Source organism: Ranitomeya variabilis, chromosome 5 (assembly GCF_051348905.1).
Source record: "Ranitomeya variabilis isolate aRanVar5 chromosome 5, aRanVar5.hap1, whole genome shotgun sequence".
Lineage (NCBI taxonomy): Eukaryota > Metazoa > Chordata > Amphibia > Anura > Dendrobatidae > Ranitomeya > Ranitomeya variabilis.
In genome coordinates, this window is record NC_135236.1 from 265,277,422 (window position 1) to 265,304,139 (window position 26,718).

At 44.8% G+C, this 26,718-nt stretch overlaps 1 protein-coding gene across 1 annotated transcript in view; it reads left to right on the forward strand.

The window, feature by feature from the left end:
• Positions 1-4,647: 4,647 nt before the first annotated feature.
• Positions 4,648-26,718, forward strand: part of SLC28A2 (solute carrier family 28 member 2) — a 144,856-nt gene continuing 122,785 nt past the window's right edge. Inside the window, exon 1 of the mRNA XM_077264218.1 lies at positions 4,648-4,885. The gene's annotated coding sequence lies outside the window, so the exon portion shown is untranslated. The remainder of the gene's footprint in view (positions 4,886-26,718) is intronic.

Consider the following 26,718-nt stretch of genomic DNA (forward strand, 5'->3'; position numbering starts at 1 on the left):
GCAGGGTTCTTTTTTGTGGCCAAGAAGGATGGTTCTCTGAGACCCTGTATAGATTACCGCCTTCTCAATAAGATCACGGTCAAATTTCAGTACCCTTTGCCTCTGCTGTCTGATTTGTTTGCTCGGATTAAGGGGGCTAGTTGGTTCACCAAGATAGATCTTCGAGGGGCGTATAACCTTGTGCGTACTAAACAGGGCGTTGAATGGAAAACAGCATTTAATACGCCCGAGGGCCATTTTGAGTACCTGGTAATGCCATTCGGGCTTTCAAATGCTCCATCTGTGTTTCAGTCCTTTATGCATGACATCTTCCGAAAGTATCTGGATAGATTCATGATTGTATATTTGGATGATATTTTGGTCTTTTCAGATGATTGGGAGTCTCATGTGAAACAGGTCAGAATGGTATTCAAGGTCCTTCGTGCTAATTCCTTGTTTGTGAAGGGTTCTAAATGTCTCTTCGGAGTTCAGAAGGTTTCCTTTTTGGGCTTCATTTTTTCCCCTTCTACTATCGAGATGGACCCTGTTAAAGTTCAGGCCATTTATGATTGGACTCAACCTACATCGTGAAGAGCCTCCAGAAATTCCTGGGCTTTGCTAATTTTTACCGTTGCTTCATCGCTAATTTTTCTAGTGTGGTTAAACCTTTGACTGATTTGACAAAGAAAGGTGCTGATGTGGTGAATTGGTCCTCTGCGGCCGTTGAGGCTTTTCAGGAGCTGAAACGTTGTTTTTCTTCGGCCCCTGTGTTGCGTCAGCCAGATGTTTCGCTCCCTTTTCAGGTCGAGGTTGATGCTTCTGAGATTGGAGCAGGGGCTGTTTTGTCTCAAAGAAGTTCTGATGGCTCTGTGATGAAGCCATGTGCCTTCTTTTCTAGAAAGTTTTCGCCTGCTGAGCGTAATTATGATGTTGGCAATCGGGAGCTGCTAGCTATAAAGTGGGCATTCGAGGAGTGGCGACATTGGCTTGAGGGAGCCAAGCACCACGTGGTGGTCTTGACGGATCACAAAAATCTGACTTATCTCGAGTCTGCCAAGCGGTTGAATCCTAGACAGGCTTGATGGTCGCTGTTTTTTTCCCGTTTCGATTTTGTGGTCTCATACCTTCCAGGTTCTAAGAATGTGAAGGCGGATACCCTTTCTAGGAGTTTTGTGCCTGATTCTCTGGGAGTCCCTTAGCCGGCTGGTATTCTCAAAGAGGGGGTAATTCTGTCTGCCATCTCCCCTGATTTGCGGCGGGTGCTGCAGGAGTTTCAGGCTGATAGACCTGACCGTTGTCCAGCGGAGAAACTATTTGTCCCTGATAGATGGACTAGCAGAGTTATTTCTGAGGTTCATTGCTCAGTGTTGGCTGGTCATCCTGGGATTTTTGGGACCAGAGATTTGGTGGCTAGGTCCTTTTGGTGGCCATCCTTGTCTCGGGATGTGCATTCTTTCGTGCAGTCCTGTGGGACTTGTGCTCGGGCTAAGTCCTGCTGTTCTCGTGCCAGTGGGTTGCTTTTGCCCTTGCCAGTCCCGAAAAGGCCTTGGACGCATGTTTACATGGATTTTATTTCATATCTTCCTGTCTCTCAAAGGATGTCTGTCATCTGGGTGGTTTGTGATCGCTTTTCTAAGGTGGTCCATTTGGTACCCTTGCCTAAATTACCTTCCTCCTCTGATTTGGTGCCATTATTTTTTCAACATGTGGTTCGTTTGCATGGCATTCCGGAGAACATTGTGTCGGACAGAGGTTCCCAGTTTGTCTCTAGGTTCTGGCGGTCCTTTTGTGCTAAGATGGGCATTGATTTGTCTTTTTCTTCGGCTTTCCATCCTCAAACAAATGGCCAAACCGAACGAACCAACCAGACTTTGGAAACCTATCTGAGATGCTTTGTTTCTGCTGATCAGGATGATTGGGTGACCTTCTTGCCATTGGCTGAGTTCGCCCTTAATAATCAGGCTAGTTCGGCTACTTTGGTTTCGCCTTTTTTTGCAATTCTGGTTTTCATCCTCGTTTTTCTTCGAGGCAGGTTGAGCCTTCTGACTGTCCTGGTGTGGATTCTGTGGTGGACAGGTTGCAGCAAATTTGGATTCACGTAGTGGACAATCTGACGTTGTCCCAGGAGAAGGCTCAACGTTTCGCTAACCGCCGTCGTTTTGTTGGTCCCCGACTTCGTGTTGGGGATTTGGTTTGGTTGTCTTCTCGTTATGTTCCTATGAAGGTTTCTTCTCCTAAGTTTAAGCCTTGTTTCATTGGTCCTTATAAGATTTCTGAAATTCTCAACCCTGTCTCATTTCGTTTGGTCCTTCCAGCTTCTTTTGCCATCCATAATGTGTTCCATAGGTCGTTGTTGCGGAGGTACGTGGCGCCTATGGTTCCCTCCGTTGATCCTCCTGCCCCGGTGTTGGTTGAGGGGGAGTTGGAGTATGTGGTGGAAAAAATTTTGGATTCTCGTATTTCGAGACGGAAGCTTCAGTACCTGGTTAAGTGGAAGGGCTATGGTCAGGAGGATAATTCCTGGGTTGTTGCCTCCAATGTCCACGCTGCCGATTTAGTTGGTGCTTTTCATTTGGCTCGTCCTGATCGGCCTGGGGGCCCTGGTGAGGGTTCGGTGACCCCTCCTCAAGGGGGGGTACTGTTGTGAATTCCGTTCTCGGACTCCCTCCTGTGGTCATGAATGGTACTTTGGTTAGTTCTGCTCTTGGACTCCCTCTGGTGGCTTTGAGCGGAACTGCTGGTCACTGAGGTTGGTTTTGTCAGCTGCTCTCGTTTATTGCTATTCTGGCTTCCCTATTTAACTCCACTCAGATCGTTACTTCATGCCAGCTGTCAATGTTTCAGTATTGGTTCAGATCTCTCTTGGACTTCTCTGAGGACCTGTCTACTCCAGCAGAACCTAAGTCTTTGCTAGTTCATTTGTTGTTACTGCTTCCTGAATATATTTCTTAGTACTGCTAATTTCTAGTCCAGCTTGCTATCATGATATTCCCTTGCTAGCTGGAAGCTCTGGGGTGCAGAGTGGCACCTCCACACCGTGAGTCGGTGTGGGGAGTCTTTTTGCTTACTCTGCGTGGTTTTTTGTAGTCTTTTGTGCTGACCGCATAGTTCCCTTTTCTATCCTCTGACTATTTAGTGAAGTCTGGCCTCCTTTGCTAAAACCTGTTTCATTCCTGTGCTTGTGACTTTCCTCTTAACTCACAGTCAATATATGTGGGGGGCTGCCTTTACCTTTGGGGAATTTCTCTGAGGCAAGGTTAGGCTTCTATTTCTATCTTTAGGGGTAGTTAGCTCTTAGGCTGTGAAGAGGCGTCTAGGGAGAGTTAGGTACGCTCCACGGCTATTTCTAGTGTGTGTGATAGGAGTAGAGTTTGCGGTCAGCAGAGTTCCCACTTTCCCAGAGCTTGTTCCGATTACTAGTTTACTCATCAGGTCATTCCGGGTGCTCCTAACCACCAGGTCCATAACACACACCCCCAACTATAAGAGGCTGGTCACACTTATGCATCCACATTATTTTGTTTTGTTATTTTTATTTTTCCCCTGACTAAAAGATTATGGGTTACATTAAAGGTGAAAAATCTGAGATGATTCTCAGTATAATTTTTTACATGAGAAAAACCTGGCATTTTAACAGGGGTGTGTAGACTTTTTATCTTTTTATATCCATTGTATGTGTTGTGCTTTATGCTGGTTTACAGCCTACTGGTCATTCACATACTATTAGATTAGACATGTTGTCCAGCATTTATTTAAGTACACCCCACAAGTACGAAGATCCTATTTCCCGCCTCCAACATTACAAGACTTGGCTACATCCTGCTGAGATGAAAACCACATAAGGTATTAATTTATATATTTTTTTAATACAGAGTAGGTAATATGTAACTGTCAGGCTTAGAAAGTTACGGATGATTATGTTGCTTTTAATGAGGTGATAGAATATGAAGTTTGAGTAAAGTTTATTTAAACTCTGCAAACATGGCTAATGGTTGAGAGAAGACATAGCGGTCTGCTACAATGGGGTATGAAAGATACAGCAAATTACCCCAGTTACTTATTTGGGCTGCAGAGCACCTGTGGACAACCACTACCTACTATTATACAGGTACCGGATTTATCATACATGTATTGCAAACCCACAAGTTATGCCCATGTATAAATGATAGATATGGCTTCCTAGTCCCACCTCCTGGATTGGCATCTATCATAAATGTATGGCATATCCAGAGCTCATGCAATATCTCTTTAATATGAGATATTTTAAAGTTGAATATATTTTATTGACTACTGAAACATACTGGTGATGTCAATTCTACAGTAGATGTGATCTCTTTAGGTACCAACATACAGTGCCATTGGATTGTTAATGGCTATAGTATATCTGTAGAAAAAGAAAATTATTAAGCAAGCTTTATCTGGACGTTTATGGACAACAATTTGAAAATAAGATCAATGATCAACTGGGGTGTGGTTTTATAATTCACAAGAAAGAGTAGAGTACATGCAGAAGAGGCTGTTATCTGAGATATTGGTTGCGTAGAACAGTCACAAGAAATTGCTGCTGTAAGAGTGGTTGATAAGCAATTTTAATCATTAGTAGTTCTAGATAATAAACTAAATAATTAAAACCATCTAGATAATATATGACATTCATTGACAGATGATGTCAGTTATAGAGAATGTGGCCCCTGTAGTTGGAATGACGGCTTAGTGACAATATATTACTTTATTAAACAAAGTGACCCAATACAGGGAATCACTAAGGGTTCTTCCCGATCGCTGACACAGCTTTGGACTTTGGTGCTATTTGATATGTGTTCTTCTTTGCTCAACATAAGGCCAAGGAAATAAGTAACTGAAAAGACACATAGCCCAGAGCTCCCGAAGGACAAAAGAAAAACGTGTAAGTAAATATTTTTGCTAACGTATCTTTAAAACCTCAAGAATTTATCTATTTGGCAATGGTAGCAATGCTCTTCATAAGTACAGTACCTATGAACGACTAACATTGACATTTTAATACAATTGCATTTTTAGAATTGAGGTTAGCCAATAGCAAGTTTTACTTATTTATTACAACGTTTTTCAATGCGAGACCTCAACAGATCCTAGATCACTAAGCAGAACCTTTCAAAGAGACCATGTTTTCTTTTAGGCACTACATGGTGTTACCTTACTAAATGCTAAAATAGTAGATATTATTGCGATACCATAATGATGTGCATTTTTGCCAGAAAAGATGCCAAAACTACATTTGCAAGTACTTGCCATAATTGGTTGAAGACAAACAGGAAAATGTAGTTAGTTGTTATTATGATGTTCTTGTACAGTTCCCTAAGTTTCTGGAATTCACACAATAAACATTGTATGCTTTGTCTGCAATTATGCATTGTGACATGAAAATGTACATGGTGCATAATGTTTTATTTTCATTTTACAGCAAATTACCAGTAGTTAAGCACATGACTATAAAATTTGTCTGGGGGTTCCTATTGTGTGATGTAAAACCATACTTAGTATGTAATTTTTAGGTCCAAGCACAGTCCAAAGATTAACTTTTACTTACAGAAAAGGTGTAAGGATTCTGGACTTTCCTGGTGTCTGTTTGCCCTGATCCAAGATGGAGTCTTGGATCTCGCCCTGTCATGGAACTTCCTGTCTGTCCTCATTATTTAAGTACGGGTCTTGTGTACACCTGTGCCTGAGTATTTTGTGCTACTGGCTCCTGAGCATCTGCCTGTTTGCTGGTTAACTCCCTGCTTCTGCTGCTCACTACTCGGTGGTCTGCCTCACTCCATTCAGTTACCTCTCTCCTCAGGAACTGCTGTGACGGGCAGCACACCAGTGGAAGGATCTCCTTTGTTTACAAGACTTTTCCCAGTGTTGTGCCTCTTTGCACAAACACCAGGACATCAATCACATAACGCACCATCTGTGAACTATTGAACTCCTACTAACAAGTACTGTGCGCACGTGTGAGCAAGTTTTGCTGGACTTCATCATTTAAGTACTCGTTTAAGTGTCTTGTTTGCTTCCACATCATTGCCTTGCTCGACTGGTTCACATTAGTGGTTGTGCCCCGCTACTCTGTTTGCTGTGATTTTCTATATAGAGCTGAGGACCTCGTTACTATTGCAGGAATATCTGTACTATGTTTTGTTCGCTATTCTATTGGCTATTTTCTATATAGAGCTGAGGACCTCGTTTCAATTGCAGAAATATCTGTTAGTTCTGTTTACATTTCTGTTTTTGAGTAAATACATCTTTTGCTGCAACTTTGCTCTCAGACTGGCTTTATCCCATGCTATCAGATTCCGTAGTACCCATAAAATTATTACAAAAGGGATCTGTTATCTGTAGATGCTGTGGAATGTATTTAGAGCATTAAGGCTATGTGCACACGTATTTTTGAGGTCTGCGGATTTTTCCACAGCGGATTTGAGAAATCCGCAGGTAAAAGGCACTGCGTTTTACCTGCGGATTTACCGTGGATTTTATGCAGATTTTGTGCAGATTCCACCTGCGGTTTTACGCCTGCGGATTCCTATTATGGAGCAGGTGTAAACCGCTGCGGAATCCGCACAAAGAATTGACATGCTGCGGAATAAACAACGCAGCGTTTCTGCTGGGTTTTTTCCACAGCATGTGCACTGCGGATTTTGTTTTTCCATAGGTTTACATGGTACTGTAAACTCATGGAAAACTGCTGCGGACCCGCAGCTGTGGATCCACAGCAAAATCCGCAACGTGTGCACATAGCCTTAGGGTATGTTTCCACGGTCAGGAACCGGCAGCGCTTTGGACGCAGCACATGTCCACTGCGTCTAAAACGCTGCTGGCTTTTGAACACAGGTGATTCTGCATGTGTTCACTGAACTGTGCGGAATCACCGCTCCCATTACATTGGACAGGAAATTTAAATTGCCATGCTGCGGTCTTGAAAGACGCGCCGCATGTCCGTCTGCACAGTGAAGCCAGAGGCGTTCCGACATGCATAGTGGAGATGGGATTTCTTCAAATCCCATCCACTATGCTGTAACATCTGGCCGCTGGGGGTTTGACGCTGCGGATGAACGCAGCATCCAACCTGCAGCATTTACTGACTGTGGAAACACACCCTTATAGAGCAGAAAGAGCTGAAGAAACTGATACATTGTTTGTGAGAAAATATTCAGTATACTTTGCATCTTATTCATTGAAATCCCGGCTCAGTCCGGGGTTTAAGCACCAAATGAGCAATTCTAGTCTGTGACAGACAGCTATCTCGGTATTCACACTGATACAGAGAACACTGTCAACCTCTGTTTAGGACCGCCCTCGTGACTATTAAGTCCAAAATAAGCAGAGATTCAATAAATAAAATACAAGTTATACTGAATATTTTCCCTCAAAACTAAACATTTAATCTGTTTATCATTTGCAATATAACATGCCTGCCTGTAGATCAGACTGTATTTTCGTTCCATGTGATAGATTCTTTTTAATACGAAAAGTTGAAAAATCTGAGTTACTCTCTTATTAATTTTTCTTTTAAATTCATCTATTAATTTTATGTTTAAATCTGTCACGCAAGATTGCTTTTTAGGGGCCTATTAGTTGTGTGGAAAAAAACCCAAACAAATAGAAAAAGAGATAGTAGATGAAATGATAAGACTTCTCATATATGTCATTAGAAAATCAGTATTGCCGGAATTCTAAATTTACTTTCAGTTTGTCAGAGTGAGATCAAGATCTGGAGAGATTCCTTTCTCTGGAAGATACTAATTGTGATAGAGCGGGATGATAATATAATATAAGGCTTCTGAATGGAAGTTGGACTCTTTTGCTCAGATCTGTGGGGAATTGGGCAGTTTTGCTATTTTACAAAGTTGCTGTTCTGTTGAATATAATTTGAAATTCAGTTTACTAATCTTTATCTTAAATTCACGAAAACTGAATCACAAACATGGTGAATTAATTTATGCAGGCCAGATATTAGGAAAGAATACCGCTGCATAAAAAGGGTTAATCTGCAAGAGGCGGATTTAGTTGCTTATAAAAGCTTAATCTACCTGAGGAGGACATAGCTGCATGTGAAGGGTTAACTTTCTAGAAAAGTATAGGGTTGGAATTCATCTGGGTCTACCACCATATATTGTACGTAGAAGTCAACAACCACAACACATTGTGGAAAAGTTTACCACTGCTGCCCTTTCTAGCCTGCTCCTCTGTTCCTGCGGCTGCTGCATAATAGAAAGGAATTCCAGGGCCGGATTCAAGAGGTGGGTGGCCCGGGGCCCATTTTGGAGGGAAGTCCATTTTTCAAGGTGTTGCAATATGTAATGCAAAAACACAAAATGAAAAGAACGCAAGTTTATTTACAAAAATCATTTGCGCAGAGTAATTCAGGTAAAATCATTCATTTTTTACAATCCAGGCACTTTCCTTGATTTTCGTGCTGCAAAATCACTAATGATGTCACTAAAGTCCAATTCATGCAGTATATCTGACTCGATGCTCATGATAGCCAAATTTACAAGTCGTTCCTACTTCATGGATGTCCTTAATCGGTTTTCAACTAATTTGAGTTTTGAGAAGGAACGCTCACTACTAGGGTTGAGCGACTTTTATTTTTATAGGATCAGGTCGGGTTTCACGAAACCCGACTTTCTCAAAAGTCGGGTCGAGTGAAATCGGCCGATCCTATAAAAAAGTCGGGGTCGGGGTCGGCCGAAACACGAAACCCAATGCAGTGCAATGGGATACTATGGTTCCCAGGGTCTGAAGGAGAGGAAACTAATAGGAATATACTCACCCTCGGACGCGCCCTGCTTCTTTCCGGCAGCCTTCCTTCCTAAGAATGAGCGCGTGAAGGACCTTAGATGACGTCGCGGCTTGTGATTGGTCGCGTGACCGCCCATGTGACCGCTCACGCGACCAATCACAAGCCGCGACGTCACCGCAGGTCATTCACGCGCTCATTCTTAGGAAGGAAGGCTGCCGGTTAGTACCAGGGCATGTCCGAGGGTGAGTATATCAATATTTTTTATTTTGATTCTTTATTTTACACTTAAATATGGATTCCGATACCGATTCCCGATATCGCAAACATATCGGAACTCGGTATCGGAATTCCGATACCAGATTCAGAAGATCGCCGACCTCATGGCCGACCCCACACAGGGGTCGGGTCGGGTTTCATGAAACCCGACTTTGCCAAAAGTCGGCGACTTCTGAAAATGGCCGACCCGTTTCGCTCAACCCTACTCACCACTGCAGTTTGTTACCATCAAAGTTAGATATATCCTTAGAGCTATCTCAATATTTGGGAAAGTGTCCTGCACACCCTTTTCCGTGATAAGCTTGCACATGAAATGTTCAGTGCTAATATCTTTTGGCTGCTCGTCTGTGAATAAATTGGCAAATGTTACAAACTGACACAGTTCATCGATAAATGTAATATCCAAGTCATCTGAATAAGACCTGACAAGTTGTTCTGCTGTGGCCTTAAACTCGTCTGAAGACAGTTCTATCAGATGGCTAAAAAAGCAAAATTTGCTTGATATATCTTTATATGCTTGAAGACGTTGGTCAAGAGAAGCCATAAACTGATCAATGATAGGCAAGAAAGTTTCTGTTCTGTATTTTTCAGAAGGGCTGAGTTGTACTTCTTCCGTATGGCCATAATCCAATGGATTGAGACACACGTTTCGCCGTTATCGTCTGAACATACTCAGATGAACCAGACAGCTCTTCGCCTTGCTTCTCATAAATTTTGAAGGAGTCACGCTTAGATGTGACATAGTTTTTTAAGCTGGTCAATGACACCACAGCAGTGTTTAGATCAGTTTCAGTGTTGCTGAATAGGTAGCGCCTAGAAGCTTCTGTTGGGATCGGAGAAGGCTGCCGCATGCCATAAGCTAAGCATTAGGTATAGGGAGGGTACAAAGGAAGTCTGTCTAGGCTAGCCAGGTCAGTGGATGCTGACGCAGGTCAGGTGCCATGACTCTGCTGCTCTGCGCCAGCCGCTGAGATGTAGGACCATAGCCAGGTCCCTACACTTTCAATAGTTTCTATTTTGTTAAATGTTCCTTAACATTAGAAATGGTTCACAGCAAAGAGATGTATATTTTACATGTTTTGAGATATTTATCCCTATATTGGGGGGAGGCCCCCGCTTTGTGGGTGGCCCAGGGCCCGAGCCCCTTGGGCCCCCTAAATCCGGGCCTGAGGAATTCCATCTTACATTTATAGCTGAATCCAGTGTGAAGACACCAACACAGATGTCTCTGTGTTTCCAAATTGCAGACTAAGTATTATCCACAGTGGTATCTATCATCTGTGAAGTAGGAAGTCTTACACAGCTGTCAAAATAGTGATACAGTGAAGAGTGTTGTGAATTCCGTTCTCGGACTCCCTCCTGTGGTCATGAATGGTACTTTGGTTAGTTCTGCTCTTGGACTCCCTCTGGTGGCTTTGAGCGGAACTGCTGGTCACTGAGGTTGGCTTTGTCAGCTGCTCTCGTTTATTGCTTGCTGGCTTCCCTATTTAACTCCACTCAGATCGTTACTTCATGCCAGCTGTCAATGTTCAGTATTGGTTCAGATCTCTCTTGGACTTCTCTGAGGACCTGTCTACTCCAGCAGAAGCTAAGTCTTTGCTAGTTCATTTGTTGTTACTGCTTCCTGAATATATTTCTTAGTACTGCTAATTTCTAGTCCAGCTTGCTATCATGATATTCCCTTGCTAGCTGGAAGCTCTGGGGGTGCAGAGTGGCACCTCCACACCGTGAGTCGGTGTGGGGAGTCTTTTTGCTTACTCTGCGTGGTTTTTTGTAGTCTTTTGTGCTGACCGCATAGTTCCCTTTTTGTTGTGAATTTGCTTTTTGCTCCCTCTAGTGGTTACTAGTTTTTTGACTCTGGTTTTTTCTGTCATTCCTTTTATCCGCACCTGGGTTGTTAGTTAGGGGTGTTGCTATATAAGCTCCCTGGACCTTCAGTTCAATGCCTGGCAACGTAGTTATCAGAGCTAGTCTGCTGTGCTCTTGTCTACTGATCCTGGTTCCAGTTATATCAGCTAAGTCTGCCTTTTGCTTTTTGCTATTTGTTTTGGTTTTGTATTTTTGTCCAGCTTGTTCCAAATCTATATCCTGACCTTTGCTGGAAGCTCTAGGGGGCTGGTGTTCTCCCCCCGGACCGTTAGACGGTTCGGGGGTTCTTGAATTTCCAGTGTGGATTTTGATAGGGTTTTTGTTGACCATATAAGTTACCTTTCTTTATTCTGCTATCAGTAAGCGGGCCTCTCTGTGCTAAACCTGGTTCATTTCTGTGTTTGTCATTTCCTCTTACCTAACCGTCATTATTTGTGGGGGGCTTCTATCCAGCTTTGGGGTCCCCTTCTCTGGAGGCAAGAAAGGTCTTTGTTTTCCTCTACTAGGGGTAGCTAGATTCTCCGGCTGGCGCGTGTCATCTAGAATCAACGTAGGAATGATCCCCGGCTACTTCTAGTGTTGGCGTTAGGAGTAGATATATGGTCAACCCAGTTACCACTGCCCTATGAGCTGGATTTTTGTACTCTGCAGACTTCCACGTTCCTCTGAGACCCTCGCCATTGGGGTCATAACAGTTTGCCAGGCCAGTATTAAATGTTTAATGCATTGCAGAAGAGGGATTATAAGAAAGAAGATTCTGAGTTTTTTTTTTTTCTTCTTCCCCTTTACCTCAGAGTGGCTGTGCTTGCTGCAGACATGAATGTCCAGACCTTGATTACAAGTGTGGACCAGCTGGCTACTCGTGTGCAGGGCATACAAGACTATGTTATCAGAAATCCTAGGTCAGAACCTAAAATACCGATTCCTGAACTGTTTTCCGGAGACAGGTTTAAGTTTAGGAATTTCGTGAATAATTGTAAATTGTTTTTGTCCCTGAGACCCTGTTCATCTGGAGATTCTGCTCAGCAAGTAAAAATTGTTATTTCGTTCTTACGGGGCGACCCTCAGGATTGGGCTTTTTCGCTGGCGCCAGGAGATCCGGCATTGGCTGATCTTGATGCGTTTTTTCTGGCGCTCGGTTTACTTTATGAGGAACCCAATCTTGAGATTCAGGCAGAAAAGGCCTTGCTGGCTATGTCTCAGGGGCAGGACGAGGCTGAAGTGTATTGCCAAAAATTTCGGAAATGGTCCGTGCTGACACATTGGAACGAGTGTGCACTGGCCGCTAATTTTAGAAATGGCCTTTCTGAAGCCATTAAGAATGTTATGGTGGGTTTTCCCATTCCCACAGGTCTGAATGATACTATGGCACTGGCTATTCAAATTGACCGGCGGTTGCGGGAGCGCAAAACCGCAAATTCCCTCATGGTGTTGTCTGAACAGACACCTAATTCGGTGCAATGTGAAAGAAAAACCGCAAATTCCCTCATGGTGTTGTCTGAACAGACACCTGATTTAATGCAATGTGATAGAATCCTGACTAGAAATGAGCGGAAAATTCATAGACGCCGGAATGGCTTGTGCTACTACTGTGGTGATTCTACACATGTTATCTCAGCATGCTCTAAACGTATAGCTAAGGTTGTTAGTCCTGTCACCGTTGGTAATTTGCAACCTAAATTTATTCTGTCTGTAACTTTGATTTGCTCACTGTCATCTTATCCTGTCATGGCGTTTGTAGATTCAGGTGCTGCCCTGAGTCTCATGGATCTCTCATTTGCTAAGCGCTGTGGTTTTACTCTTGAACCATTAGAAAATCCTATTCCTCTTAGGGGTATTGATGCTACACCATTGGCAGCAAATAAACCGCAGTATTGGACACAGGTTACCATGTGCATGACTCCTGAACACCGCGAGGTGATACGTTTCCTGGTTTTACATAAAATGCATGATTTGGTTGTTTTAGGGCTGCCATGGTTACAGACCCATAATCCAGTCCTGGACTGGAAGGCTATGTCAGTCTCAAGTTGGGGCTGTCGTGGTATTCATGGGGATTCCCTGCCTGTGTCTATTGTTTCTTCTACGCCTTCGGAAGTTCCGGAGTATTTGTCTGATTATCAGGATGTCTTCAGTGAGTCTGAGTCCAGTGCACTGCCTCCTCATAGGGACTGTGACTGTGCTATAGATTTGATCCCAGGCAGTAAATTTCCTAAGGGAAGACTGTTTAATCTGTCGGTACCTGAACATACCGCTATGCGTTCATATATCAAGGAGTCTCTGGAGAAAGGACATATTCGTCCGTCTTCTTCCCCTCTTGGTGCGGGATTCTTTTTTGTGGCAAAAAAGGACGGATCTTTGAGACCTTGTATTGATTATCGGCTTTTAAATAAGATTACTGTCAAATTTCAGTATCCTTTACCGCTGTTGTCTGACTTGTTTGCCCGGATTAAGGGTGCCAAGTGGTTCACCAAGATAGACCTTCGTGGTGCGTACAACCTTGTGCGCATTAAGCAAGGTGATGAATGGAAAACCGCATTCAATACGCCCGAAGGTCATTTTGAGTACTTGGTGATGCCTTTTGGGCTCTCCAATGCGCCTTCAGTTTTTCAGTCCTTTATGCATGACATTTTCCGGAAGTATCTGGATAAATTTTTGATTGTTTATCTGGATGATATTTTGGTTTTTTCTGATAATTGGGATTCGCATGTGGAGCAGGTCAGGTTGGTCTTTAAAATTTTGCGTGAAAATTCTTTGTTTGTCAAGGGCTCAAAGTGTCTCTTTGGTGTACAGAAGGTTCCCTTTTTGGGGTTCATTTTTTCCCCTTCTGCTGTGGAGATGGACCCAGTCAAGGTCCGAGCTATTCTTGATTGGACTCAGCCCTCGTCAGTTAAGAGTCTTCAGAAGTTCTTGGGCTTCGCTAACTTCTACCGTCGTTTTATCGCTAATTTTTCTAGCATTGTGAAACCTTTGACGGATATGACCAAGAAGGGCTCCGATGTAGCTAACTGGGCTCCTGCTGCCGTGGAGGCTTTCCAGGAGTTGAAACGCTGGTTTACTTCGGCGCCTGTTTTGTGCCAGCCTGACGTCTCACTTCCCTTTCAGGTTGAGGTGGATGCTTCGGAGATTGGGGCAGGGGCTGTTTTGTCGCAGAGAGGCCCTGGTTGCTCTGTTATGAAACCTTGTGCCTTTTTCTCTAGGAAGTTTTCGCCTGCCGAGCGAAATTATGATGTGGGCAATCGGGAGTTGTTGGCCATGAAATGGGCATTTGAGGAGTGGCGTCATTGGCTCGAGGGTGCTAAGCATCGTGTGGTGGTCTTGACTGATCACAAAAATCTGATGTATCTCGAGTCTGCTAAACGCCTTAATCCGAGACAGGCCCGCTGGTCATTGTTTTTCTCCCGCTTTGATTTTGTTGTCTCGTATTTACCAGGTTCAAAGAATGTGAAGGCCGATGCTCTTTCTAGGAGCTTTGTGCCTGATGCTCCTGGAGTCGCTGATCCTGTTGGTATTCTTAAAGATGGAGTTATCTTGTCAGCTATTTCTCCGGATCTGCGATGTGTGTTGCAGAGATTTCAGGCTGATAGGCCTGAGTCTTGTCCACCTGACAGACTGTTTGTCCCGGATAACTGGACCAGCAGAGTCATTTCCGAGGTTCATTCCTCGGTGTTGGCAGGTCACCCGGGAATTTTTGGCACCAGAGATCTGGTGGCCAGGTCCTTTTGGTGGCCTTCCTTGTCAAGGGATGTGCGGTCATTTGTGCAGTCCTGTGGGACTTGTGCTCGAGCTAAGCCTTGCTGTTCTCGTGCCAGCGGTTTGCTCTTGCCCTTGCCTGTCCCGAAGAGACCTTGGACACATATCTCCATGGATTTCATTTCTGATCTTCCGCTATCTCAGGGCATGTCCGTTATCTGGGTGATATGTGATCGCTTCTCCAAGATGGTCCATTTGGTTCCTTTGCCTAAGCTGCCTTCCTCTTCCGATCTGGTTCCTGTGTTTTTCCAGAACGTGGTTCGTTTGCACGGCATCCCTGAGAATATTGTGTCAGACAGAGGATCCCAGTTCGTTTCCAGGTTCTGGCGATCCTTTTGTAGTAGGATGGGCATTGATTTGTCGTTTTCGTCTGCTTTCCATCCTCAGACTAATGGACAGACGGAGCGAACCAATCAGACTTTGGAGGCTTATTTGAGGTGTTTTGTCTCTGCTGATCAGGACGATTGGGTGACATTCTTGCCGTTGGCTGAGTTTGCCCTTAATAATCGGGCTAGTTCCGCCACCTTGGTTTCGCCTTTTTTCTGCAACTCTGGTTTCCATCCTCGCTTTTCTTCGGGTCATGTGGAGCCTTCTGACTGTCCTGGGGTGGATTCTGTGGTGGATAGGTTGCAGCAGATCTGGAATCATGTGGTGGACAACTTGAAGTTGTCACAGGAGAAGGCTCAGCGCTTTGCCAACCGCCGCCGCGGTGTGGGTCCCCGACTACGCGTTGGGGATTTGGTATGGCTTTCTTCCCGCTTTGTTCCTATGAAGGTCTCCTCTCCCAAATTTAAACCTCGTTTTATTGGGCCTTACAAGATATTGGAAATCCTTAATCCTGTGTCTTTTCGTCTGGATCTTCCTGTGTCGTTTGCTATTCACAATGTATTTCATAGGTCCTTGTTGCGGCGGTACATTGTGCCTGTAGTTCCTTCTGCTGAGCCTCCTGCTCCGGTGTTGGTTGAGGGCGAGTTGGAGTACGTGGTGGAGAAGATCTTGGATTCTCGCCTCTCCAGGCGGAGGCTTCAGTACCTGGTCAAGTGGAAGGGCTATGGTCAGGAGGATAATTCCTGGGTGGTCGCCTCTGATGTTCATGCGGCCGATTTAGTTCGTGCCTTTCATGCCGCTCATCCTGATCGCCCTGGTGGTCGTGGTGAGGGTTCGGTGACCCCTCACTAAGGGGGGGGTACTGTTGTGAATTTGCTTTTTGCTCCCTCTAGTGGTTACTAGTTTTTTGACTCTGGTTTTTTCTGTCATTCCTTTTATCCGCACCTGGGTCGTTAGTTAGGGGTGTTGCTATATAAGCTCCCTGGACCTTCAGTTCAATGCCTGGCAACGTAGTTATCAGAGCTAGTCTGCTGTGCTCTTGTCTACTGATCCTGGTTCCAGTTATATCAGCTAAGTCTGCCTTTTGCTTTTTGCTATTTGTTTTGGTTTTGTATTTTTGTCCAGCTTGTTCCAAATCTATATCCTGACCTTTGCTGGAAGCTCTAGGGGGCTGGTGTTCTCCCCCCGGACCGTTAGACGGTTCGGGGGTTCTTGAATTTCCAGTGTGGATTTTGATAGGGTTTTTGTTGACCATATAAGTTACCTTTCTTTATTCTGCTATCAGTAAGCGGGCCTCTCTGTGCTAAACCTGGTTCATTTCTGTGTTTGTCATTTCCTCTTACCTAACCGTCATTATTTGTGGGGGGCTTCTATCCAGCTTTGGGGTCCCCTTCTCTGGAGGCAAGAAAGGTCTTTGTTTTCCTCTACTAGGGGTAGCTAGATTCTCCGGCTGGCGCGTGTCATCTAGAATCAACGTAGGAATGATCCCCGGCTACTTCTAGTGTTGGCGTTAGGAGTAGATATATGGTCAACCCAGTTACCACTGCCCTATGAGCTGGATTTTTGTACTCTGCAGACTTCCACGTTCCTCTGAGACCCTCGCCATTGGGGTCATAACACCTTTTCTATCCTCTGACTATTTAGTGAAGTCTGGCCTCCTTTGCTAAAACCTGTTTCATTCCTGTGTTTGTGACTTTCCTCTTAACTCACAGTCAATATATGTGGGGGTCTGCCTTTACCTTTGGGGAATTTCTCTGAGGCAAGGTAAGGCTTCTATTTCTATCTTTAGGTGTAGTTAGTTCTTAGGCTGTGAAGAGGCGTATAGGGAGAGTTAGGTACGCTCCACGGCTATTTCTAGTATGTGTGATAGGAGTAGGGTTTGCGGTCAGCAGAGTTTCCACTTCCCAGAGCTAGTTCCGATTTTGAGTTTACTCATCAGGTCATTCCGGGTGCTCCTAACCACCAGGTCCATAACAGAAGAGTGCCACTGGAGTGTTCTTCAGTCTCCCTTTCTTAAAGGACCAAAGCCATTTTCACTAAATTAGACAAGGGTTTTTTTTTAGCTTTTCTAGTTAAATATAGTTGAGAAAAGTCTTATATTTCAGTCTTTCAGTTTCCTTGTGCTTCATGAAGGTTTTCAGGTGATGGGTCCAATTTAATCATATTCATCAATGTATATGTGTATATATATTTATATATATGTATATATATATATATATATATATATATATATATATATATATATATATAAATATACTGTGTATATGTGTATACAGTTATATGAAAAAGTTTGGGCACCCCTATTAATCTTAAGCTTACTGTTTTATAAAAATTGTTTTTTTTTGCAACAGCTATTTCAGTTTCATATATCTAATAACTGTTGGACACAGTAATGTTTCTGCCTTGAAATGAGGTTTATTGTACTAACAGAAAATGTGCAATCTGCATTCAAACAAAATTTGACAGGTGCATAAGTATGGGCACCCTTATCATTTTCTTGTTTTAAATACTCCTACCTACTTTTTACTGACTTACTAAAGCACTTTTTTTGGTTTTGTAACCTCATTGAGCTTTGAACTTCATAGCCAGGTGTATGCAATCATGAGAAAAGCTACTTAAAGTGGCCACTTGCAAGTTGTTCTCCTGTTTGAATCTCCTCTGAAGAGTGGCATCATGGGCTCCTCAAAACAACTGTCAAATGATCTGAAAACAAAGATTATTCAACATAGTTGTTCAGGGGAAGGATACAAAAAGCTGTCTCAGAGATTTAACCTGTCAATTTCCACTGTGAGGAACATAGTAAGGAAATGGAAGAACACAGGTACAGTTCTTGTTAAGGCCAGAAGTGGCAGGCCAAGAAAAACATCAGAAAGGCAGAGAAGAAGAATGGTGAGATCAGTCAAGGACAATCCTCAGACCACCTCCAGAGAGCTGCAGCATCAACTTGCTGCAGATGGTGTCACTGTGCATTGGTCAACTATACAACGCACTTTGCACAAGGAGAAGCTGTATGGGAGAGTGATACGAAAGAAGCCGTTTCTGCAAGCACGCCACAAACAGAGTTGGCTGAGGTATGCAAAAGCACATTTGGAGAAGCCAATTTCTTTTTGGAAGAAGGTCCTGTGGACTGATGAAACCAAGATTGAGTTGTTTGGTCATACAAAAAGGCGTTATGCATGGCGGCAAAAAAACACAGCATTCCAAGAAAAACACTTGCTACCCACAGTAAAATTTGGTGGAGGTTCCATCATGCTTTGGGGCTGTGTGGCCAATGCCGGCACCGGGAATCTTGTTAAAGCTGAGGGACGCATGGATTCCTCTCAGTATCAGCAGATTCTTGACAATAATGTTCATGAATCAGTGACAAAGTTGAAGTTACACAGGGGATGGATCTTTCAGCAAGACAATGATCCAAAACACCGCTCCTAATCTACTCAGGCATTCATGCAGAGGAACAATTACACTGTTCTGGAATGGCCATCCCAGTCCCCAGACCTGAATATCATTGAACATCTGTGGGATCATTTGAAGAGGGCTGTCCATGCTCGACGACCATCAAGCTTAACTGAACTGGAATTGTTTTGTAAAGAGGAATTGTCAAAAATATCTTCATCCAGGATCCAGGAACTCATTAAAAGCTACTAGAGGCTGTTATTTTTGCAAAAGGAGGATCTACTAAATATTAATGTCACTTTTCTGGTGAGGTGCCCAAACTTATGCACCTGTCAGATTTTGTTTGAATGCAGATTGCACATTTTCTGTTAGTACAATAAACCTCATTTCCAGGCAGAAACATTACTATGTCCAACATTTATTAGATGTATGAAACTGAAATAGCTGTTGCAAAAAAAAAAACAATTTTTATAAAACATTAAGGTTAAGATTAATAGGGGTGCCCAAACTTTTTCATATAACTGTGTATATTGTAGGGATTTCACTCACTCAGGTGCGATGGCTGACACTTCAGGAGGCACGTTCCTTTAAAAGTTCATAGGTTTATTACATCATAAACCAAGTGGCAAAATAACAGCAAACTAATAGCCTTTAGTTCAGGAAAAGGAAAAACAAAGTGTCCAGTCTTTCAGGCTCAGACCTAGAACCTTAACACACTCTGGAGGCAAGCAGCTCCACACATATCTCTTGTGTTAAGCATTTGCCTGTCTTATATAGAGCTAACCACACCCAGTAACCCATCACATGATTAGCCATGTGGTCTGACATCACCACAGGTCCTGGAACACACATATATACATGGTTATATACAACAAAGAAATACTCCGGGCTACATTACAGCAACAAGGCACTTATGTGGCACATACCTCCCGTCGACTACACACCCTTTAGCCATGCTACATACCTCCCCCCTCTGCCTAAAGCCATGGGGCTTGGCACTTTTCCCCACTAAACAAGGGATTCTTGATAGGGCATCCGCATTACCGTGCAGCTTTCCGGCCCTATGTTCCACATGGAAACTGAAGTCCTGCAGGGCTAAGAACCAACGGGTGACCCTAGCATTTCTACCCTTTGTTTCCCTCATCCATCTTAGTGGGGCATGGTCAGATATCAATCTGAATTTACGACCCAGCAGATAGTACCGTAACGTGTCCACCACCCACTTTATGGCCAAACACTCTTTTTCCACGACTGAGTAGTTCTTCTCAGATGAGGACAGCTTTCTACTCAGATAGAGAACAGGATGCTCCTCCCCATGTAGCTCTTGGGAAAGGACTGCTCCTACCCCAACATCTGAGACATCTGTCTGGAGAATAAATTCTTTATTAAAGTCTGGGACCATCAGAACGGGCTGCTTACATAGAGCCCCTTTCAACTCTTGGAAGGCTGACTCTGTCTCTTTGGACCAATTGACCATCACCGATTTTGTCCCCTTTAGCAGATCAGTCAGAGGCGCAGCCACTGTGGCGAAGTTCGGGATGAACCTCCTGTAATATCCCACGATTCCCAGAAAGGCTTTAACTTGCTTTTTGGAGAGTGGTTTCGGCCATGTTTGGATTGCCTCCACTTTCCTGATTTGGGGCTTTATTTCTCCACGACCCACTATATAGCCTAGGTATTTAGCTTCTTCCTTACCCAAGGCACACTTCTTCGGGTTTATTGTAAACCCCGCCTCTCTTAGAGCATCAAACACCGCTTGGACTTTCTCCAGATGACTCTCCCAGTCCGGGCTAAAGATGACGATATCATCTAGGTACGCAGCAGCGTAGGCCTTATGGGGTGCAAGGACTCTATCCATAGCCCTCTGGAAGGTCGCCGGAGCTCCCTGTAGGCCAAACGGCATCCGGACATACTGGAAGCATCCATCAGGTGTCGAAAAGGCCGTCTTCTCCTTGGCTTCCTGTGCCATGGGGATCTGCCAATACCCCTTTGTCAAATCCAAGGTGGATATATATCTGGCGTGCCCAAGCCTTTCGATGAGCTCATCAACGCGGGGCATGGGATAAGCGTCAAACTTGGAGACCTCATTCAACTTCCGATAGTCGTTGCAAAACCTCCACTCTCCATTAGGTTTTGGGACCAGGACAATTGGGCTCGACCAACTGCTCTTGGATTCCTCAATGACTCCAAGCTTCAACATACGCTCCACTTCCTTGGAGATAACTTCTCGACGAGCCTCAGGAATACGATAGGGCTTCCCGTTCACCCGCACATGTGGCTCTGTTAGGACCTCATGTTCTATGACCTTCGTGTGTCCTGGCAAATCTGAAAACAGGTCCCTGTTTTTCTGGAGTAACTCCCGGCACTGCTGTTTCTGGGTCTTCGATAGCATCTCCGCTATAGTAACCGCTCCAACCTCACCTTCTGGGTTGCCTAACAATGATGGAGTTACTGTCGGCTCTCTATCTTGCCATGGCTTGATGAGGTTGACATGGTATACTTGGAATGGTTTCCGTCTTCCTGGTTGGTGAATTTTATAATTTACTTCACCAAGTTTCTCGACAACCTCATATGGCCCTTGCCATTTGGCCAAGAACTTGCTCTCCACCGTCGGAACTAACACAAGAACTCGGTCTCCCGGATTGAACTGCCTCACTCTTGCAGTCCGGTTGTAGACTCTGGCCTGGGCTTCTTGTGCCTGGAGGAGGTGTTCTTTCACAATAGGCATCACCTTTGCAATCCTCTGCTGCATCAGAGCCACATGCTCAATGATGCTTCTGTGGGGCGTGACTTTGGTTTCCCAGGTTTCCTTGGCTATATCCAGGAGTCCTCGCGGATGTCGGCCATATAGAAGCTCAAACAGTGAGAATCCTGTGGAGGCCTGTGGAACTTCACGAATGGAAAACATCAGGTAGGGTAAGAGACAATCCCAGTCTCTACCATCTTTCTCTATAGCTTTTCTCAGCATGCTCTTCAATGTCTTGTTAAATCTCTCAACAAGGCCATCTGACTGGGGATGGTACACCGAGGTCCTCAACTGGGAGATTTTCAGGGCTTTGCACAACTCCCTCATCACTTTGCTCATGAAAGGTGTCCCCTGGTCAGTCAGGATCTCCTTCGGCAGACCTGTCCGGGAAAAGACATGGACCAACTCGCGGGCTATACTCTTTGAGGAAGAATTTCTCAGAGGAATTGCCTCAGGATAGCGTGTGGCATAGTCCAGGATGACTAATATATACTGATGGCCCCGGGCTGATTTAACTAAGGGACCGACCAAGTCCATGGCAATTCTCTCGAACGGCACCTCAATAATGGGCAGGGGCACAAGGGGGTTCTGGAAATGAGGAGTGGGAGCAGTTAGCTGACATGTAGGGCAGGACCTGCAGTAGTTCACTATTTCCCGGTGACACCTAGGCCAATAGAACCTCTGCACAACCCGTTCCTGTGTTTTTTCCACCCCTAGGTGTCCACCCAAGATGTGTGAATGGGTCATGTCCAACACCTTCCGTCTATATGGACCCGGCACTACCAACTGCTCTACCAACTCCTCCCTCATTTTCGTGACCCGGTACAACAACTCCCCACTCATCAGAAAATGGGGAAATCTTGTGTCTGCCCCCGGCTCCTGTACCACCCCGTCAATAACTGTGACATTATTAAAGGCTTCCCTCAGAGTGGGGTCCCTATGTTGGGCAGTCCCAAAATTTTCACCGGTTACCTCTAACTCCAGAATGTCAGATGCAGGGGACACTTCCTCCTCATCCTCAACCAGAACACAAAAAGGAAACCTGTCTGTCTCCGGGTGTGGCGACACCCTTCCAGGGTTCATTGGTTCCCTACTCTTGCTAGGGAGCTCAGAACCTTTTCCCCACAAATCCCAAAACAAACAGAAATCCCGGCCAATAATTATAGGGTGCAACAAGTCCTGCACGACGCCGGCTATGTGGGACTCAGTGCCACATGCCGTTTCAATGTCCACCCTGGCCAAAGGGTAGTCCTTTGCATCACCATGTATGCACCGCACTCCAACCTTCTTTCCCGGGAGCAGGTGGAGAGGAAAAGTGGCCCTCACCAGGGTCACTAGGCTCCCCGAGTGTAACAGTGCCGTTACTGCTCGACCGTTCACCTTTACGGGGCACGCTTGAGGTCCCTCGTTGGGCGGAGAGTTTACACTGCAGGCCGGATACGCATAGTATGAACAACGGCGTCCCATGCTGCAGTCCATCTGCTCAGTGGTCTGGGAACAACGGGCAGCTATATGTCCTGGCCCGTGGCACCTCCAACAAATAATATCACTCGTAGGGACCTTGGGCACCACCTCCCCCGCCCTTTGTGACCTTGGACGCGCCACCCCTTTTTGGGACTCAGCTCCCTTCTGGGACCCCCAGTACGGCATGGGTTGCCTCCCGGAGGAGCCTTCCAACCCTTGGTATCTCTCAACCAGTCCGATCAGCTCGTCGGCATTCTGGGGATCACCCTGGGCAACCCAAGTCTGTATGGACCTCGGGAGGGAATGCACAAACCGATCCATCATCACCCGTTCCACCATCTGTGCAGGTGTACACGACTCTGGCTGCAGCCATTTCTGGACCAGGTGCAACAGATCAAACATTTGAGAGCGAGGTGGTTTGTCCCGGTGATAGGCCCAGCTGTGAACTCGCTGTGTCCTGACAGTCAGTGTCACCCCCAAACATGCGAGAATCTCGACTTTCAATTTGTGATACTCTTTGGCATCCTGCAAGGTCAAATCATAGTACGCCTTCTGGGGTTCTCCCATCAGGTATGGCGCTAGTACCTCTGCCCACTGCTCTGGCGGGAGTTTTTCCCTCTCAGCGACCCTCTCAAACACCGTCAGGAAGGCCTCAACATCATCCCCGGGTGTCATTTTCTGCAATGCGCATCTTACCGTCTTCCGGACGTGGGTGTCATCAGCCAAACCTGGGGTTGGGGCACTCGTCTTGCCCTGGATGGCGGTTGCCAGAAGCTGCATCTGCTGCCGTTGCTCCTGCTGGTTCTGTTGCATCTGCTGCATCAACAGCCTGTTGGTCTCTTGCTGCCGTAGCTCCTGCTGTGACTGCAACTGGACCAAGTGTTTCACCAGGTCCTCCATTTTCCCCGGCAATGCTTGCTGGCTTACAACAGACTTGACCCAGGACATCCAATAACAGACTCTTCGTCTCCGCTGGGAACGCTGCCCGCATTCTCCACCAATTGTAGGGATTTCACTGACTCAGGTGCGATGGCTGACACTTCAGGAGGCACGTTCCTTTAAAAGTTCATAGGTTTATTACATCATAAACCAAGTGGCAAAATAACAGCAAACTAATAGCCTTTAGTTCAGGAAAAGGAAAAACAAAGTGTCCAGTCTTTCAGGCTCAGACCTAGAACCTTAACACACTCTGGAGGCAAGCAGCTCCACACATATCTCTTGTGTTAAGCATTTGCCTGTCTTATATAGAGCTAACCACACCCAGTAACCCATCACATGATTAGCCATGTGGTCTGACATCACCACAGGTCCTGGAACACACATATATACATGGTTATATACAACAAAGAAATACTCCGGGCTACATTACAGCAACAAGGCACTTATGTGGCACATACCTCCCGTCGACTACACACCCTTTAGCCATGCTACAATATATATATATATATATATATATATATATATATATATATATATATATATATATATATACACACAGTACAGACCAAAAGTTTGGACACACCTTCTCATTTAAAGATTTGTCTGTATTTTCATGACTATGAAAATTGTACATTCACACTGAAGGCATCAAAACTATGAATTAACACATGTGGAATTATATACTTAACAAAAAAGTGTGAAACAACTGAAAATATGTCTTATATTCTAGGTTCTTCAAAGTAGCCACCTTTTGCTTTGATGACTGCTTTGCACACTCTTGGCATTCTCTTGATGAGCTTCAAGAGGTAGTCACCGGTCCGGTCCGATGGGCGTCGCGGTCTGGTCAGAGGCCTCTCATCGTTACCTTACGATGATGTCCTCTTCTTGTCTTCACGCTGCGGCTCCGGCGCAGGTGTACTTTGTCTGCCCTGTTAAGGGCAGAGCAAAGTTCTGCAGTGCGCAGGCGCCGGGTCTCTCTGACCTTTCCCGGCACCTGCGCACTGCAATACTTTGCTCTGCCCTCAACAGGGCAGACAAAGTACGCGTGCGCCGGAGCCGCAGCGTGAAGACAAGAAGAGGATGTCATCATAAGAAGATAGGAGGCCCCGGACCGGACCGCGTCGCTCACCACAGCGGGACCTCCCCTGGGTGAGTATAATCTAACCTCTTTTTCTCATCTTTCAGGATACATTGGGGGATTATCTACAGCATTCCCGAATTCTGTAGATAAGCCCCTGATGCTGGTGGGCTTAGCTCACCTTTGATTTTGGGGGTGACAGGTTCCCTTTAATCTTCAACTTGCTTAACTGTTCACAATAACAGTCATTTTGACCAGGGGTGCCCAAACATTTACATGCCACTGTATGATCTTCTGTGACTCTGCCAAATATTGCTTTTTTTTGGGTGGGGGGCATTTAGGAAATCTTCAATGGAGCCATATGATTTCTATGTACAGCTCTGCCTGTCACCCTTTAAACAGTTTTCCTCAAGACTAAGTAAATGTGATTCTTTTAATATTTCCTCTTAACCAAGATCCTCTAAGCCCATTTTTAAGTTTGGTAGCTCTTCTTCCCCAACTCTGAGGCATCCTTTCTATGAACTGATGCCCAGAGCTAAACAGCACATTACAGGTAAGGTCACACTAACTCTTTGTAAAATGATAGTATTAACTTCCTGTCCTGCAAATTTATACCTTTAACCCCTTTCTGACCTCGGACAGGATAGTACGTCCGAGGTCTGAAGCCCCGCTTTGATGTGGGCTCCGGCGGTGAGCCCGCATCAAAGCCGGGACATGTCAGCTGTTTTGAACAGCTGACATGTGCCTGTAATAGGCGCGGGCAGAATCGCGATCTGCCCGCGCCTATTAACTAGTTAAATGCCGCTGTCAAACGCAGACAGCGGCATTTAACTACCGCTTCCGGCCGGGCGGCCGGAAATGATCGCATCGACGACCCCCGTCACATGATCGGAGGTCGGCGATGCTTCAGAATAGTAACCATAGAGGTCCTTGAGACCTCTATGGTTACTGATCCCCGGCAGCTGTGAGCGCCACCCTGTGGTCGGCGCTCACAGCACACCTGCAATTCTGCTACATAGCAGCGAACATCAGATCGCTGCTATGTAGCAGAGCTGATCGCGCTGTGCCTGCTTCTAGCCTCCTATGGAGGCTATTGAAGCATGGCAAAAGGAAAAAAAAAAGGAAAAAAAATGTGAAAAAAATAAAAAAAATATAAAAGTTTAAATCACCTCCCTTTCGCCCCAATCAAAATAAATCAATAAAAAAATCAAACCTACACATATTTGGTATCGCTGTGTTCAGAATCGCCCGATCTATCAATAAAAAAAAGCATTAACCTGATCGCTAAACGGCGTAGCGAGAAAAAAATTAGAAACGCCAGAATTACGTTTTTTTGGTCACCGCGACATTGCATTAAAATGCAATAACGGGCGATCAAAAGAACAGATCTGCACCAAAATGCTATCATTAAAAACGCCAGCTCGGTACGCAAAAAATAAGCCCTCATTCGACCCCAGATCATGAAAAATGGAGACGCTACGAGTATCGGAAAATGGCGCAATTCTTTTTTTTTAGCAAAGTTTGGAATTTTTTTTCACCACTTAGATAAAAAATAACCTAGTCATGTTAGGTGTCTATGAACTCGTACTGACCTGAAGAATCATAATGACAGGTCAGTTTTAGCATTTAGTGAAGCTAGCAAAAAAGCCAAGCAAAAAACAAGTGTGGGATTGCACTTTTTTTTGCAATTTCAACGCACTTGGAATTTTTTTCCTGTTTTCTAGTACACAACATGGTAAAAGCAATGACGTCGTTCAAAAGTACAACTCGTCCCACAAATAATAAGCCCTCACATGGCCAAATTGACGGAAAAATAAAAAAGTTACGGCTCTGGGAAGGAGGGAGCGAAAAACGAACACGGAAAAACGGAAAATCCCAAGGTCATGAAGGGGTTAATAATACATGACAATATTCTGCTGACCTTAGAAGCTACTGATTGACATTGCATGCTGTTATTTAGTCTGTGATCTACAAGTAGACCTAGATCCTTCTCTACAAGCTACTCTCCTAGTTTTACTCCCTCTAGAACATATGATGCCAGCATATTATTAGTGCCCAGGTGCATGACTTTACATTTTTGCAAATTGAGTGTCATCTTTCACATGGATGCCCAAAAGCTAAGTTTGTCGA